Genomic DNA, 15,375 nt, shown 5'->3' with positions numbered 1-15,375 from the left:
CTGTGATGCCTGTCCTCTCCCACCAAGTGTGCCTCCCTGGGGCTGAGGGTGAGGGTCAGCCTCGGAATCTTGCCTCCGCGGCTCTGCGCCCAGATCTGACCCCGGGGACCCACGGGAGCTGCTCGGAGAGGTTGGGAGACACAGGCGGGTTAGTGCCCCAGGGAGTAGGCCTTGGCCAGGCAGAGGAGCAAGCAGAGAGCATCCCAGGCCTCCTGCTCTGGCGGCTGCTCTGCTTGTCCGGCCAGGTCCCACTTGGCCATGCGGCGTCAAGGTTTGCTTCCCTCCTACCCAGTTCACTTCTCTCCCCTCCCTTTTGCTCCTGGAAGCACTGGCACGTGTGTTTGACCCTAGGCTCTGGTTTCCAGGGACCCTGTGCGTCAATAAGTGCATATGTGTGCCCGCCCGTGTTCTGGTCACTGGGACACAGCAACACACAAAACAGGACAACACCCCGTCCTCATGGAGCTAACGTTCTAGAAGTGGTGATGGACTGGTGTAGACATCAGCAAATAAGCAGGTTACAGATGATGTCAGGAAGTGGCGAGTGCCATGAAAAAACGAAGTGGGGCCCAGGGTTGGGAGGACCGAGGGGAGGAGAGAGGAGCAGGTTTATACAGGGTGGTCTGGAATGCCTCAACACTAAGGTGGACGTATGGACACAGACCTGAATGTGGTGATGGACAGAGCCATGTGGGCTCAAGGAGAAGAGTGTTCCAGGTGGAGGGAAAGGCCCTGAGGCAAGACCGTGCTCAGCGTGTCGGAGGCCTAGGCAGGAGGCCAGAGCTGCTGGAGCAGAACAGAGGTCACAAGCAGGCCGCACCACGTTGGGTCACTGAGTCTTGTCGGTGTCGGGGGCAGCAGAGAGATTCAAAGACACGGTTGCACTGATGCAGGGACAGATGACGCTGGCTTGTACCAGCATTCAGCAGAGGAGTTGGTGGCCAGATTCTGGATGAAGCTTGAAGTGGGGCTGGTAGGGGTTAGATTTAGACATGAAAGGAAGAGGAGAGGCAAAGACAACTTTGAGATTTTGGGCCTGAGCACTGGAAGGGTGGAATTGACATTAACCAAGGCACTGGGAGGAGCAGGCTTTGAGGGGAAGATCGGAAATTCAGATGGTGCTGTTGAGTTTAGATGCAAGTGGATAGGGAGGGTAGGTAGTTGTCCTACCAAGCTACAGAAGACTGGAGGGTGGGGAGGGGATTTGGGTTGGAGACTGTGAACAGTTCTGCCTGTTTTCTTTTGTATCTCACTGCTTCCTCTTCACATCATGTTTGTGAAAGTTGTCTGGGCTGTTGCCTGGGCCACAGTTTATTTATTTTGCTGCGTGGCATTCCATTGTATGAACACACCCTGATTTGTTTATCCATTCTACTTTTGAAGTCACATGGATTGTGCCCGACATGTGACTAACATGGGCGTTTCTGCTGCGATCACTGGCAGTGTCGGAGGTCTGAGAGTCCTGTCTCCCTTGGTGCTTGCTGAGCCTAGCGCTGTCAGACTTTGACTGTTTGCCAGTCTGTGGGTGTGTGGGGTATTCCATTATGCTCCTATTTTCTGTTTGCCTGTTTTATTTGTGATGTATGTATTACTGTTTTAATACAAGTTGTTAAAAGATATTAGCAATAATAAAAACAAAAAGAAACTGACTCTGAAATTCCAAAGATCAATAAAAACTGGAAGAAAGGAGGAGGGAGGTGTGGCAGGGAGTACAAACGTGCCTCTTTTTCATCTTACAGTGGATTGGTCAGTGGACATTGCTGGAGCCTGAGTGATTCACTGGGCCTCGCATAATATGAATATAAGAAAAATTGAGCCTTGAAAGTCACACTGGAAACTTCCTCTTCAGTTTCCTTAGTTCTGCTTCTAAGAGCACACAGAAGTTAAAGCTATAAAGGGGCAGAACTAGGTGAGGATGAGTATGGTTTTAAGCAGGGGCTGGTAGTATAATTCAATTCCCTTAACTTGGCGTCATGCATCTGCACAACTCCACAAGCCGTTTCTGTAGACTGGTTGTCCAAAGCAATGGAATCCGGGAAAGGTCCTACCATGCTGGCCATGCCCTGGAGTCAGAACGTGGAGCAGTCTAAGGATGTCCTGTGAGCAGCAGGTCCCAGGGTAGGGTTCACTCTCCCTTGGGTGGGCAGGCTGGGCTCCGCAGGGCCCACAGGGCTCCTGCCACTGTCCCTGGATGCACGACCTCTCCTCTGCTCGGTGACCTTTTCCAGTTGTATTTCTTTGTAGACAACAGCATTCTAGAGTAACATCAGCCCCTAGGTTGACATCAGCCCCCTCCAACTGCACTCATGAACACAAGGAAAATGTGAAAGAAACACAATAATAGTGAAAAACTGTCACATAGCTGTCTGATGGCTGGATGTATCAGTAAGGTCATAGAGACTGAGTGATATACTCAGTGGCAGGAATTAAAGTCTACACATCAAACTCTGTGTCCTTCAGACCAAGAAAGCACATTCTTTCCCAGTGCCTATGGGACACTTACAAAAATATTTCATTCCTTAGACAACAGGCAAGAAAAAATTTCCAGTAAATTCCTCCTAATAGAAAACGTACAGGTCAGTGCTTTGACCTAGTGCAGTGAAAATGGAGATTAACAACAAAAGTAAAAACAAAAACGTCTATCCATGTGAAAATTAAACATAAACATAAAAACACTGCAATCATTTCCTAAATAACTTTTGAAACAAAGAGAAATTCAAAACTACAATTGCCAAATACTAAGAAAATGGCAATGTGAAAACCCTATATATCAAGACCTAGGAGAACTGCCAAAATTATAATGAAGCAAATTCATGACCCTAAATGCTTTCAATGTTAGGCAGAAAAGAGAAATAAATAAGTAAGCTTTCAATTCAAGTTAAAAAGAGAAGAATAAAATAAACTTAAGGAAACAGGACAAAGGAATTAATAGACAGGAACAGAAATTAATGAATTAAAAACCCTAAGCCATAAATAAATACCAGTACTGGTTCTTTGGAAAATGTCCAACAAAAGAGATAAATCGTTAGCTGGTCCTCTGACCTCCATGTGTTTTGCCAGGCTATACATGATGGATGGCATTGCAGGCTGGACGGCTCTCTGTGGGCGGGCCCAGGGTTAATGTGCAAGTCCACACTCCTCATGGGAGCTCTAGTCCTCAAACACTCAGGAAACTCTCCTGAAATGCAAGTGAGTGGAGTGTGATTGATTCAGGGTAGACTTGAATTCAGTCTAATTAATAAAAAGGAGTCTGCAAAACTTTGGAAATTGAACTATAATTAGAAAAAAATCTTTCATTTTATGTTCAACTTGTTACCCCCAAAGCATTGATCTTTATGGTGGAGAGGAAGGATAAACCTACAGCACTAACTATTGTATAACTATTTAAGAGGACATTTCTGGGGGGATGGCAGTATCTCAGATGTGGAGGAGATTGAAGTGGGGTTAAGAAATTGCTAAATACAACTCAATAGATGATTTCCCAAATGAGTGTAAATGACCCAAACTTCCTCCAAAAGAGAGAGAAAATCTGAATATAGTAATAACCATGGAAAAAGTGAAAAAGTGATCCACAAAATGGTAGATTAACAACCAGTTACATGTCATCGGCAGAATGGGAAGGTCCAAGAATTGGTCCCTCCACCAAAACAACTATTAAGCTGGCACAAACTGTCAGAATCAACTATTTTGGCACTCTGGAATCAAGCCAAATCCTTGCAGCATCCAAGGGAATGCTTGATGAAAAAAAGGGGTTGGTAAATTTTGGTGTTTTTGTAACAGCTACCATCCTCCATTCCCCAATTTTTGAGGCAGGCAGCCATGGGGAATATGGGTGGTGTCAGGGTGGGCAATAAACCTTGCTCTCCAAAAGTGGGGTTGAGTGTTTTGTTCTGCCTTGATGGGTCACTGAGGGGCCAACACAGACACTGTCCATTGTTTCAACCCCTCGAGCTTCCTGGGCAGCATCTGTCAAAAGAATTTAAAGAGACAAAACATCTTCTCTTTCTTTCTTTTCTTATTGGATCCGCGCATTCAAGGAAATCTCTGTCATGTCACTATCTGACCACAGAGATAACAGAACAGAGACTTCCATGACCACACACAATAAGAAATATAGATTTTGCAAAAATAGTTTAGAAAAGTCGCTAAGCATATAGATGACTGTAGCCCTCAACAAATAAAAACAGCAATCCCTGGGGAGGTGGGAGAATCTGATTTCCAGAGTTACTATTTCACAATGTTCAAAATGTCCAGTTGTCAACAGGAAAAAAAGAAATTGATAGAAACCATCACCAAGAAAGCCTAGACATTCAACTTAATAGACAAAGACTTTAAATTGACTGTTTTATATATGCTAAAAGAGTTGAAGAAAACCTTGGACAAAGAACTAAACAAAACCAGAAAAATGGAGTATGAACCAGTGGGGAATATCAACAAAGAAAGAGAAATTATAAAAAGGAATCAAATAGAAATTCTGGAACTGAAAAGCATAATAACTAAATGAAAAGTTCATTAGAGAGGTTTCACAGCAGATTTGAGCAGGCAAAAGAAAGTATCAGTGAACTTAAGAATAGGGCAATTTAAATTACCCATTCTGAGAAGCAGAAAAAGAATGAAGAAAAATAAATAGAGCCTAAGGAACCAATGTGACACCATAAAACAGACCAATATAAACATTGTGGGAGCCCCAGATGGAGGAGAGAGAAAGGGGCATAAAAAATATTTGAGGAAAGAATTGCTGTGAACTCCTCAAATATGAGGAAAGATATGACTCTACCAAGAAGCTTAAGGAAATCCAAGTAGGAAAAACTCAAAGAGAACCACACTGAGAAACATTACAATCAAACATATTAATCAAAGTTAAAGACAAAGAGGAAAGCAGCAAGAGAGAAGAAACTTGTCAGGTACAAACAATAGTCAATAAGATTAACAACTGGCTTCTTGTCAGAAACTGTGGTGACCAGAAGACAGTGGAATGATGTATTTAAAGTGCTGAGATAAAAAAACTGTTGTCTAAGAATTCTATATGTGGAAAAACTATCCTTCAAAAATGAAGGAGAAATTAAGACATTCCTAGACAAACAAAACGTAAGAGTTTGTTGCTAGTAGAATTGCCATACAAGAAATACTCAGGAAAGTACTTCAGGCTGAAATAAAAGGACACTCAAAGCTGTACAAAGAAATAAATATCCCCAGTAAAGGTAACTACACAGGAAAATATAAAGCTAATATTACTGCATTTTTGGTTTGCAATTCCTCTTTTTCTTTCCTGTATGATTTAAAAGACAAATGCGTAAAACAATAATTATAAATCTATGCTGATGACCACACAATGTATAAAGATGTAATTTATGACAGTCATAACATAAAAGGAAGATGGAGCTGGATAGGATCACAGTTAAAGTGTGCTATTGAAGCTAAGCCGGTATCAGTTCAAACTAGATTGTTGTAAACTTAGAGTGTTAACTGTAATCCTCATGTTAACCACTAAGAAAATAAATAAAAAACATGCAGAAAAGGAAATGGAGAAAGAATCAAGATGGTACACTAGAAAAAAAAATCAAACACAAAAGAATGCAGTATTGAAGGAATTGAGAAAAAAATGATAGGACAGAAAAAATAGCAAAATGGCGGAAATAATCCTTCACTATCAGTAATTACTTTAAATGTAAATGGATTAAACTCATCAATTAAAAGACAAAGATTGGCGGAATAGATAAAAACAAAACAAAACATGATACAACTGTGTGCTGCTTACAATAGACTCACTTGAGACACAAAGACACAAATAGGTTGAAAGTGAAAGGAAGAAAAAAGAAAGCTGAGTGACTATACTAACATCAGACAAAACAAATTTTAAGTAAAAAATTGCTACAAAGAGACAAAGAAGAACATTATATATATAAAAGTGTCTATTGAAAAAGAACATGGAAAAATTATAAATATGCACACATCAAACAACAGATCTCCAAAATATATGAAGCCAATATTGAAAAAATTGAAGAGAGAAATAGACAGTTCTACAATAATAATACGAGACTTCAGTATCCCACTTTCACTAACAGATAGACCACCCAGACAGATCAGTAAGGAAATAGAGGACTTGAAAAACACTATAAACCAATCAGACCTAAGAGACACATAAAGAACACTCCACCCAACAACAGCAGATACACATGCTTCTCAAGTGCCCTTGAAACTTTCTCCAGGATAGACCATATTTAGGCCATAAAACAATTCTTAGTAAATTTTAAAAGATTGAAATCTTAAAAGTATCTTCTCCAACCACAATGGAATGAAGCTAGACGTCAATAACAGAAGGAAAACTGGAAAATAAGACAATACATGGAAATTAAACAATACACTCTTAAACAACCAATGTGTCAAAGAAGAAATCACTAGAGAAATTATAAAATACTTTGAGATGAATGGAAACAGAATCACAACATACCAAAACTTATAGGAGACAGTGAAAGCAGCACTCAGAGGAAAATTTGTAGCTGTAAATGCAAACACTAAAAAAGAAGAAAGATCTCAAATCACTAACCTAACTTTACACCTTAAGTAACTATAAAAATAAAAGTGAACTAAACCCAAGGCTAGCAGAAGGAAGGGAAGAATAAAAATTAGAGTAGAGATAAATGAAAGAGAGAATAGAAAAACAATACAGAAAATCAACAAACCCAAAGGTTGGTTCACGGAAAAGATCAACAAAATTGGCAGACCTTTGGTTAGACTGACTAAGAAAAAGAGAGAGAAGACATAAATGACTGAAATCAGAAATTAAAGTGGTGACATTACTAGCAAACTTACGGAAACTAAAAGGATTGTAAGAGAATACCATGAATAATTGTACACCAACAAATTAGATAATCTAGATGAGATGGACTCATCCCTAGAAACAAACTGCCAAAACTGACTCAAGATGAAATAGAAAATCTCAGCAGACTTATAATGAGTAAAGAGACTGAATCTGTAATCAAAAACCTCTCAACAGAGAAAAGTCTGGGATCAGATGGCTTCACTGGTGAATTCTACCAAATGTTTAAGAAAAAATTAACACCAATCCTATTCAAACTCTTCCAAAGAAAGGAAGAGCAGAGAACACTTCTATCTTAGTTAGCTTGGGTGGCCATAAAAGATACCACAGACTGGGTGGCTTAAATAACAGCTATTTATTTTCTCACAGTTCTAGAGGCTAGAAGTCTAAGATCTCTGGTGAGTTTCTGGTGAGATCTCTCTTCCTGGCTTGCAAACAGCTGCCTTCTCACTGCGTCCTCATGTGGCCTTTCCTCTCCTCTTCTCATAAGGACATCAGTCCTGTTGAATTATGGTCCCACCCTTATGACCTCATTAACCTTAATTTCATTCATAAAGGCCCTATTTCCAAATACAGTCACATTGAGGGTTAGAACTTCAATGTGTGAATTTTTGGGGGACACAATTCAATCCTTAAGAAGTTCCTGACTCATTCTATGAGGCCGTGATACCAAAGCCAGACAAAGATACCACAAGAAAACTATAGACCAAAATACCTTATGAATATAGAAACAAAAACTCTCAAAAAAATACTAGCAAACCAAATCCAACAGTACATTAAAAGGATTATACAAGATGACCAAGTGGGATTTATTCCAGGAATGCAATGGTGGCTCAACATAAGAAAATCAATCAATGTAATATGCCACATTAATAGAACAGAGGAAAAAAACCCACATGCATCTTAATAGATGCCGAGAAGGCACTTGAAAAAATTCCACATCCTTTCATGATAACAACACTCAGCAAAGTAGGAATAGAAGGGAACTTACTTCGCATAATAAAAGGCATGTGTGAAAAACCTACAGTGAACATCATACTCAATGATGAAAGACTGAAAGCTTTTCCTCTAAGATCAGGAACAAGACAAGGACACCTGCTTTCACCACTTCTGTTCAACATCGTACTGACAGTTCTAGCCAAAGCTTTTAGACTAGATAAAGAAATAAAAGGCATCCAGATTGGAAAAGAAGAAGATAAACTATCTCTATGTGCAGATGACATGATTCTGGACACAGAGAATCCCAAAGAATCTGCAAAATAACGACTAGAGCTAATAAACAAATTCTGCAAAGTTGCAGCGTACAACCTCAAAACACAAAAATCAGTGGTGATTTTACACACCAGAGTGAGCAATCTGAAAAGAAATTAAGAGAACAATTCCATTTACAATAGCATCCAAAAAAATAAAATACCTAGGAATAAATTCAACAAAAGAAGTGAAAGACTTGCACAGTGAAACTACAAAACATTACGGAAAGAAATGAAAGATCTAACTAGGTGAAAAGACATCCCGTATCCATGGACTGGAAGACTTAGTATTGTTAAGACGGCAATTTTCCCCAAGGTAACCTACGGATTTAGTGCAATGTCTATCAAAATTCCAATGATTTTTTTTTGCCCAAATGGAAAAGCCAATCCTCAAATTCATATGGAATTGCAAGGGACTGCAAGTAGTCCAAACAAGGAAAAAGAAAGTGGGAGCACTCACACGTCCTGATTTCAAAACTTACTTCAAAGCTACAGTAATCAAAACACTCCAAAGGTCGCACTGTGTCTAGACACTAAAAGAGAGAGACCCCACGTATCAGCCCCTTTTCACTGCCATGATGGGGATCCCCCCACCACAGCTGGATGGAGACTCCCCTGCGAGGGGATCCCTTTGCTGGTGCCTCCCTGCGCAGGGATGGCTCTTTTGGGCTTACTCTCCCATGCTCAGCCATTGCTTCCCAAAGTCCTACCACCGGGCCAGGGCAGGGTCCGGGATGAGGTGCAGGTTGGACCCCAAACAGTGTTCCCCTGGGCCATCGTCGCTGGCATCGACTCCAGGTCACCAGTAGAGTCAGCCTTTCCGCAGGGTAACGTGATTCAGAGGCTAACCAGGTGACGCTCATTTCACATCACAGGGAACAGAGGTGGGCGTCTGTCCACCTTCCCCCCAAGGCCTGGGTCTGTGTGCAGATTGATCCATCATCTGCAAACCAGCAGTTCCAGAGGGTCCCGAAGTGTCAGCCACGCCTCCACACCCTGCTGCCCCACACTGCAAAACAGTGAGGCTGCTTCGAAGGGCCAGAAAACCGGCTTCTATTGATTAAAACAAACACGGGAGCAAAACACCATGCATATGTATTTTTGCCCTTCTCTACACGTAGGAAAACACCAAAATACCAACAGTGAAGGAGGATGATGGACACTTGTTCTCTTCCTTTGTGTTTTCCTGCATTTCCTAATTTTTCAGAATCGAGACCTATCATTTTGGTAAAGGGAAGATATGTTAAAAAATGTAGGGGAGCGTCTTTTCCTCTCACAGCACTCAGCATGGGGCAGGGCTTATGCCAGGGGCCTGCTGGAACACTGTAGATTAAATCCATGGAACACTGGACGGCGACCCCCAGGCTTGGGCCCCACACAAGAGAGACTCCACCAAGGGAGAACAAAGCCCTTGAGGAATCCTGCCCCTTCCAGCCCTCCCTCATAGGCCACCACCCCTCTGAAATGTCCAAGCAGCCTGGGGAGAGAGGGGTGGGCCTGGGAGAATTGCAGGGAAGGAGTCCCCGCCCCCCCGCAGCCCCCAGCTCTGCAGGGAGCAGCTCTTGAGAGGCCTGGCAGTGGCCAAGCTCTGCTTTTCCTGGGGTGCAGATGGTCCTCAGGGCCCGAGCTGTCACTGTGAGAGGGCCTGATGGGCTCCCTCCCCCTGGCCTCTGCTCTCCCACCAGTGTCTGCCTCACCTGCCCTGGCCTCAGGGTCCTCCCTGAGCACGCTAGGTCTTTGCATTGCCCCTTCTTCTGCCTTGAGCACCCGTTCCCCACAGAGCCGCTGGGGTCTTGCTCCAGGCCCTCAGGCCTCTGCGCCCTCCAGTCTTCTCTGAGAAACCACTGCTGGCCACTGCACCCGAAACAGCGCCTTCCCCACGGTGCCCGTCACATCCGTCTGCCGATTTTGCTTCCTGTCTGGGGGTCTTGATGGGCAGAGACCTCGCCTGCCCGTTGCCTGCTGAGTCCTGCCAGGCGCTCGGGTGCTTGGTAGGCCGGAGGAGGAGAGGCTGCAGGTGGCCGCCATGCCGTACACATTGTGTCCCGCGGGGATGGCCACCTCAGTTCCATCTTTATGTGGTTCTAAGAATACCCATGTTGCCCTCTACCTCAGGATCCAATGCACACTCCCGACAGGGCCTGCCAGGCCTTCGTGGACCAGCCTCTGCCCCCGGACCCAGTGCTGTCACTGGCCATGCCCAGCGTCCCCAGGGTCTCCTTCTCGCTCCCTGCCCTCAGGGGAGCAGCGTTTTCTGCCTGGAGCATCCTCCTTTCTATGCTCACCCGACCAGCTCTTCTCGAGGCTTCAAGGCCAGGCCTTGATGTCTCCTGCCCCAGGAAGCCTTCCCAGCCCTCTCAGCCCGCTTTCCAGCACCTGCACTCACCCGCACGGAGACAGCCCTATGCTCAACCACTGGCCTCTCTGACTGGCGGGGATCCCTGCGAGCAGAGGGCGCCTTACCCGGAGGAGGCCTGGCTCAGAGACGTGGGTCCCAGGCTCGGGCGGGAGTGCCTTTGCCCAGTGAACTCCTTCCCGGGCACGACTGCTCTTCCCTTCCCTTCCTTGTCTCTCTCTCCGGTTTCCACGTTGTCTGTTCGGCTCTCCCGTTTGCACAGAGCCAGTCTAGCTTACGAATAACTAGCTGTATCTCAGTGTATTTTATCCCTCGTCCCGCCAACAGCTGCTGTGTTTCCAGATGTTCCTTACTGCGGTATTAGCAGAGGTTGTTAATGACACTCAGGTTGACAGAATAAAAATTCATTTTCAAAAGTGGTGCTGATTGCTTAGGCATGTTTCTTGCCCTAGCGAGGCAAAATGGAAACAAAACCATGCCACGTGGCACACTTGGTCTTTGATCCAAGGGGCTCGGGCCACATGGGAAACAAGTGCCAGACATGACATTGACGGGACGGTGTGGATGGGGCTGGGGTTCCACAGGAGCATTCCCGGGCTGACCCCAAAGGAACCAGCACCTAAGGTGGTGCCACCCTGGGGTGGTTCATAGTGTTTGCTTCTGCTGTGGGCAGAGGAGGACTGCGGAGGGCGGAAGGAGTGTGGGCTGGAGTTAGACAGGCCTGGTGTGAATCCCACCATTGCCATTTATTTGGGGTGTGTGCTTTTGGGAAGGTCATTAACCCCTGAACACCCTCACCTGCAAAGTTCAGACGACAGTGTGGGTATGTGCCTCCCAGGTAGCTACGAGCATCAAACATGACAGAGCATGCGAGACTGGAATGGCCTCTCACCAGCGTGGTGGAGATAGGGAGATATGGTTACGTGGCAATGAACTACTAGCATCTTCACCAGCCTGCATTAGTAGGAAGGGCAGACATTTCCTAAATTATCCACGAATCTGGAGCTGGTCCTGCTTCCAGACACTGGGGGAGAGAGCTGGAGAATCCACCAAGCCAGAGGCACTGTTGTTTCTGTTGCTGCCACATGGCGTCACTGTTGCATACAAGCCCTGCACAGCCCAGTGGATGCTGGTCCACTGCTGTGGTGAGGGCCTTGTTCCAGGTCCCTGCACAGGCTGCACTGTGCCCCACTCCTGGACTGCAGGGCTGTGATGCTGTTTTTTCCCTCCAAGGAGGCCCTGGGGTCCTTCACAGGAGACTGTTCCACATAGAAAACTAAAGGTCCTCTTATAGCCTTCCCCGGGGCAAGGATGCTTCACCGATGTCATAACTGCAGAGGGACCATTCCTTTGATTTCCCCAGAAAACAAAAATCGACTGTGAGGTGACTTGTCTCTACTCCTAGACACAGAAGAAGCTGTCTCGGTTTTCAAAATTTCAGCTCATCTGCACCGCCTCACATGTGTAGATTGCCAAGTTCACATGACTGGTGTGCGGTGATCTGTCAGCTAATATGAGCTAACTCCTTTTTCTTTCCACCTTGGTGAGTTGGCAGGTCACAGGTTGAGTGCAGGCCCCGGCAGGGTGTCTTGGTGTTCAGGATATTTATCTACTGATCCTCCTGCTGCCCTTACTCCTGGGAGCCCATGGGGGTAGCAGATGGAGGAAACCAGGTCTGGACAAGACAGATATCTCCATTCTGTCAGAGCCTGCCCCAGTAGGCCAAGAGGAAAGGGCCTGGAAGCCGAGCATGGAGGTCTACTGGCTCGGTGTGGTGCTCAGAGCACTTGTGTGTGGGCTCCCAAACAGAGGGCCCTCTGTGACCTGACATGGAGAAACTTAAGTTGGCATGGGCAGAGCCCTGACATCCTTCCTGAACAGTTACTTGGAAGGTGGGATGGCGGTCCTGGAGCCCGAAGCCACAGCCAGAATCCCAGCCTGCCCCTGGTTAGCCAGAAGATCTTGGGCAAGTCACCGTCCCTGTGATTGGAGTGGTGGGGATGGAGTCTGAAGCTCTGCAGCAGGAGGAACCCACAGCACACACGGCGATGGGTTTGGAGGAGGCTGGGATCCTAGGGGCAGGGGGCAGGACCTGAAATCTTGGCTGAGAGGAAGAGATGAGAGGAAGTGACTGCATGAGGCTTGGGCTTGGGAAAGTAATGACCATTCTGTGCAGGAAGCCAGAAGTGTGGTCAGCTGGTTTGGAGGAAACAGTTTGCTTAGAGGAGGTGGGCAGAGAGAAGAGGGAGGGGTGGGAGTGGGGAAGAGGGAAGGAGAGACCCTCTTCCCGAGAACTCTCTCTGCCTACCTTTTGTCTGCCTAGCTCTTCCAGTATCAGCTTAAATGTCACCTCCTTAGGAAGGCTCTCCCGGTTCCCCAGTCCCAGACTAAATTAGATCCCCTGATTATAAGGTCTTTCAGCCCCACATGCCTTTTACCACCATTCCCATTAAATAATGATTTGTGTGATTGTTTGTCAGCTGCAATCTGACAGGGCGCCTAACACGAGGTCTTGCCCACAAATGATCCTTACTGGCTATCTGCACCTGCCTCTGGCTGGGGAGTGGGAGTGCCAACTGTCTGAGAAAGTGCTGGCGAGGGATTGGAATTCTCCTCCAGGGGTTGTCACTCAGTGAACCAGTAAGGACATTCTCCCTCTGGTCTCAGTTTTCTCTCAGAAAACAGGACAAGTTATTGAAGCAAATTATCTCTGTGTTTTCTTCCAGCTCTGAGCTTCCGTGCATCACAGCAGAGTGCCATTTGGGCAAGTCTGCAAAGCCTCCTTGGTCTTGGCTGCCTGGCCTCTTCCTTTGTTCTTTCCCTTCCTTCTTTCCTCTGTCAACCCCCAGTGACTGGGGCTGTGCTGGGGGCTCCTCTGTGGAAAGCACCTGTGGTTTCATGGGAAGAGCTGTCAGCCCCGCACACTCGTCACGAGTTTTCAGTTGAGCCTACCTGGAGATGTCAGATTGCTTTCTGACTTGTGCGCCTCTGGTTTTTTCTTTGTGTGGCTGCCTCTGGGCCTCCTGGTTCCTCATTCTGGGGGCGATGTCTATCTGTGGAGGGATGTGGTTGAGAAGACCAGTGGGTAGGTGATCACATTGTCCACAGACGTGCTCCCCTGTCTCCAGGCCGTTACGGGAGGTGAATGACGTGGTGCTGGCAGGCGGAAAGAGATGTCTTTCCATATCACGCACCACACACATGACAGATCACTGGGTTTCCTGAAAAGAGAGGGTGATTTCCATTGACAGTTATGTTAGGGTGAACCCAAACCAGATTTTGCAGATTGTTTTGTTTGTCTGTGTGGAACGCTCGGCCCCATTGTGGAGGACAGGACTGTTCTTTTCCTGTGGCTGTTGTCTCAGCAAAGGATTGCACTGCGGAGATGACTAAAGGGGGGTGGGGGCATCCCCTCCCCATCAAACTGGCCACACACAGTCAGGAGGAAACAGCTCCCTGTGTGTTTGCACCCAGTAGAAGGATGTGAACTCCTCAGTTCATCCCTGGAGACCACTGGCCTCTCAACACGCAGAGGGCCTGGTGGCCTCCCAGCTATGCCTGGCAGAGCCGAGTCCCTGGGTGCTGCAGAGGAGGGGCTGCAGAAGAGACCTCTTCTGGAGTCCTCTGCGTGTGTCATCTCCCAGAGGGCCTCGCTCCCTGGGCCTCCCAGCCCCGCCCAGCATGCTGGTCAGCATGGAGCCCGAGCCTACTGTGTGGTGCTTCTGTCGTTTGTCTACCTTCCATGTGGTGTGTGCTGGACCACTGCTGTTGCTCAGCCCCTAGCAGGGCACTGTGGCACTTATTCTCTTGCAGGCCTGTAGCCCTGGGCAGGATTCTTTGTGAAAAGTAATAGAAAATGTGCTGGCCAACTCAAGGGAATGGGAAAGGTTTGGAAGACTCTGGGGCAGCCACCAGCACAGACGGAAGATTTGAATTGAGCCAGGACAGGAGCTGGAGCAAAAGTCCCAGGACAGTCTCATCCTGCGGCCTGGCAGGATGAGTGGCTGCCAGCCTAGAACGGGCTCTGTGAGCCTGCACGAGGATTCGTGTTCCAGAAAGAGTGTTGGAGGCTCCTTGGAGTGAATGTGGGAAGACCGACTCCGCCTACCTTGTCTCTTCACACAGTATCACTTCTTTCCCATCTGTCCTGCATACAGCTGCTTAATCAATCTTTCTTAACCACCACTTGCATCTTGTTATTCTTCTTAAAAATGCCTTTGAAGGGATGTGGAAGGGGCCTGACCTCCTTGGGGAGGACTTGAGCACTGTTCACCGCTTTCCTCTGCTGCTCACACTTGTCCACTCCTGCCCTGCCCCTCCCTGCCATTCCCTACCCTAACTCCTCTTGGCAGTACTGATGGCCCCTGCCCCACCTTATCCTCTACCAGGCCCCGACTCAGGGCAGACTGCTCTGGAGAGTTTCTGGGGTTTTACCCTGCTCAGAGCCTGAGCACTTGTGTCTGAGAGCCCCCACATTGGTGTTGATGGCCTGAGACATTTTATCTTTTCTTCCGGGTTTCTTTTTCTCTTGGTTTTAAGTTGTAACTCTGCTAGCTCCCTGCCTTCCAAAATTCCAAGTCCACCCTTCTGAGGCCATCAGCTTCTTCCAGGGCGGGGATGACGTCATACTCTGCCCCTCTCTCCCTCTCCTCCCTATCACTGGCCCATCACCCACCAGTGCCTGGAGGAGGGTGCTGCCATCATGCTCAAGTGGACGTCTGTGCACGAGGCTGCTGCAGGGGGAGCTCGAGAACTTGGGCGTAATCACATGATGAAGTCAGGCAGCCATTACATTCATGTTTACAAAGAAATGTTAATGACGTGGGTGAATGGTCATGGAATGTTAAGTGAACAAAGCAGGACCTTACAGAGAATAAATACACAGAAGACGGGAAGAACAAGAAAATGCACCAAAATATTAATACTGGTTGTTTCTGAATAAAAAATTT

The sequence above is a fragment of the Diceros bicornis genome, chromosome 10 (genome assembly GCF_020826845.1).
Source record: "Diceros bicornis minor isolate mBicDic1 chromosome 10, mDicBic1.mat.cur, whole genome shotgun sequence".
NCBI classification, from domain to species: Eukaryota; Metazoa; Chordata; class Mammalia; order Perissodactyla; family Rhinocerotidae; genus Diceros; species Diceros bicornis.
The sequence above is the reverse complement of the archived record's forward strand: the minus strand, read 5'-3'. Positions refer to the sequence as shown.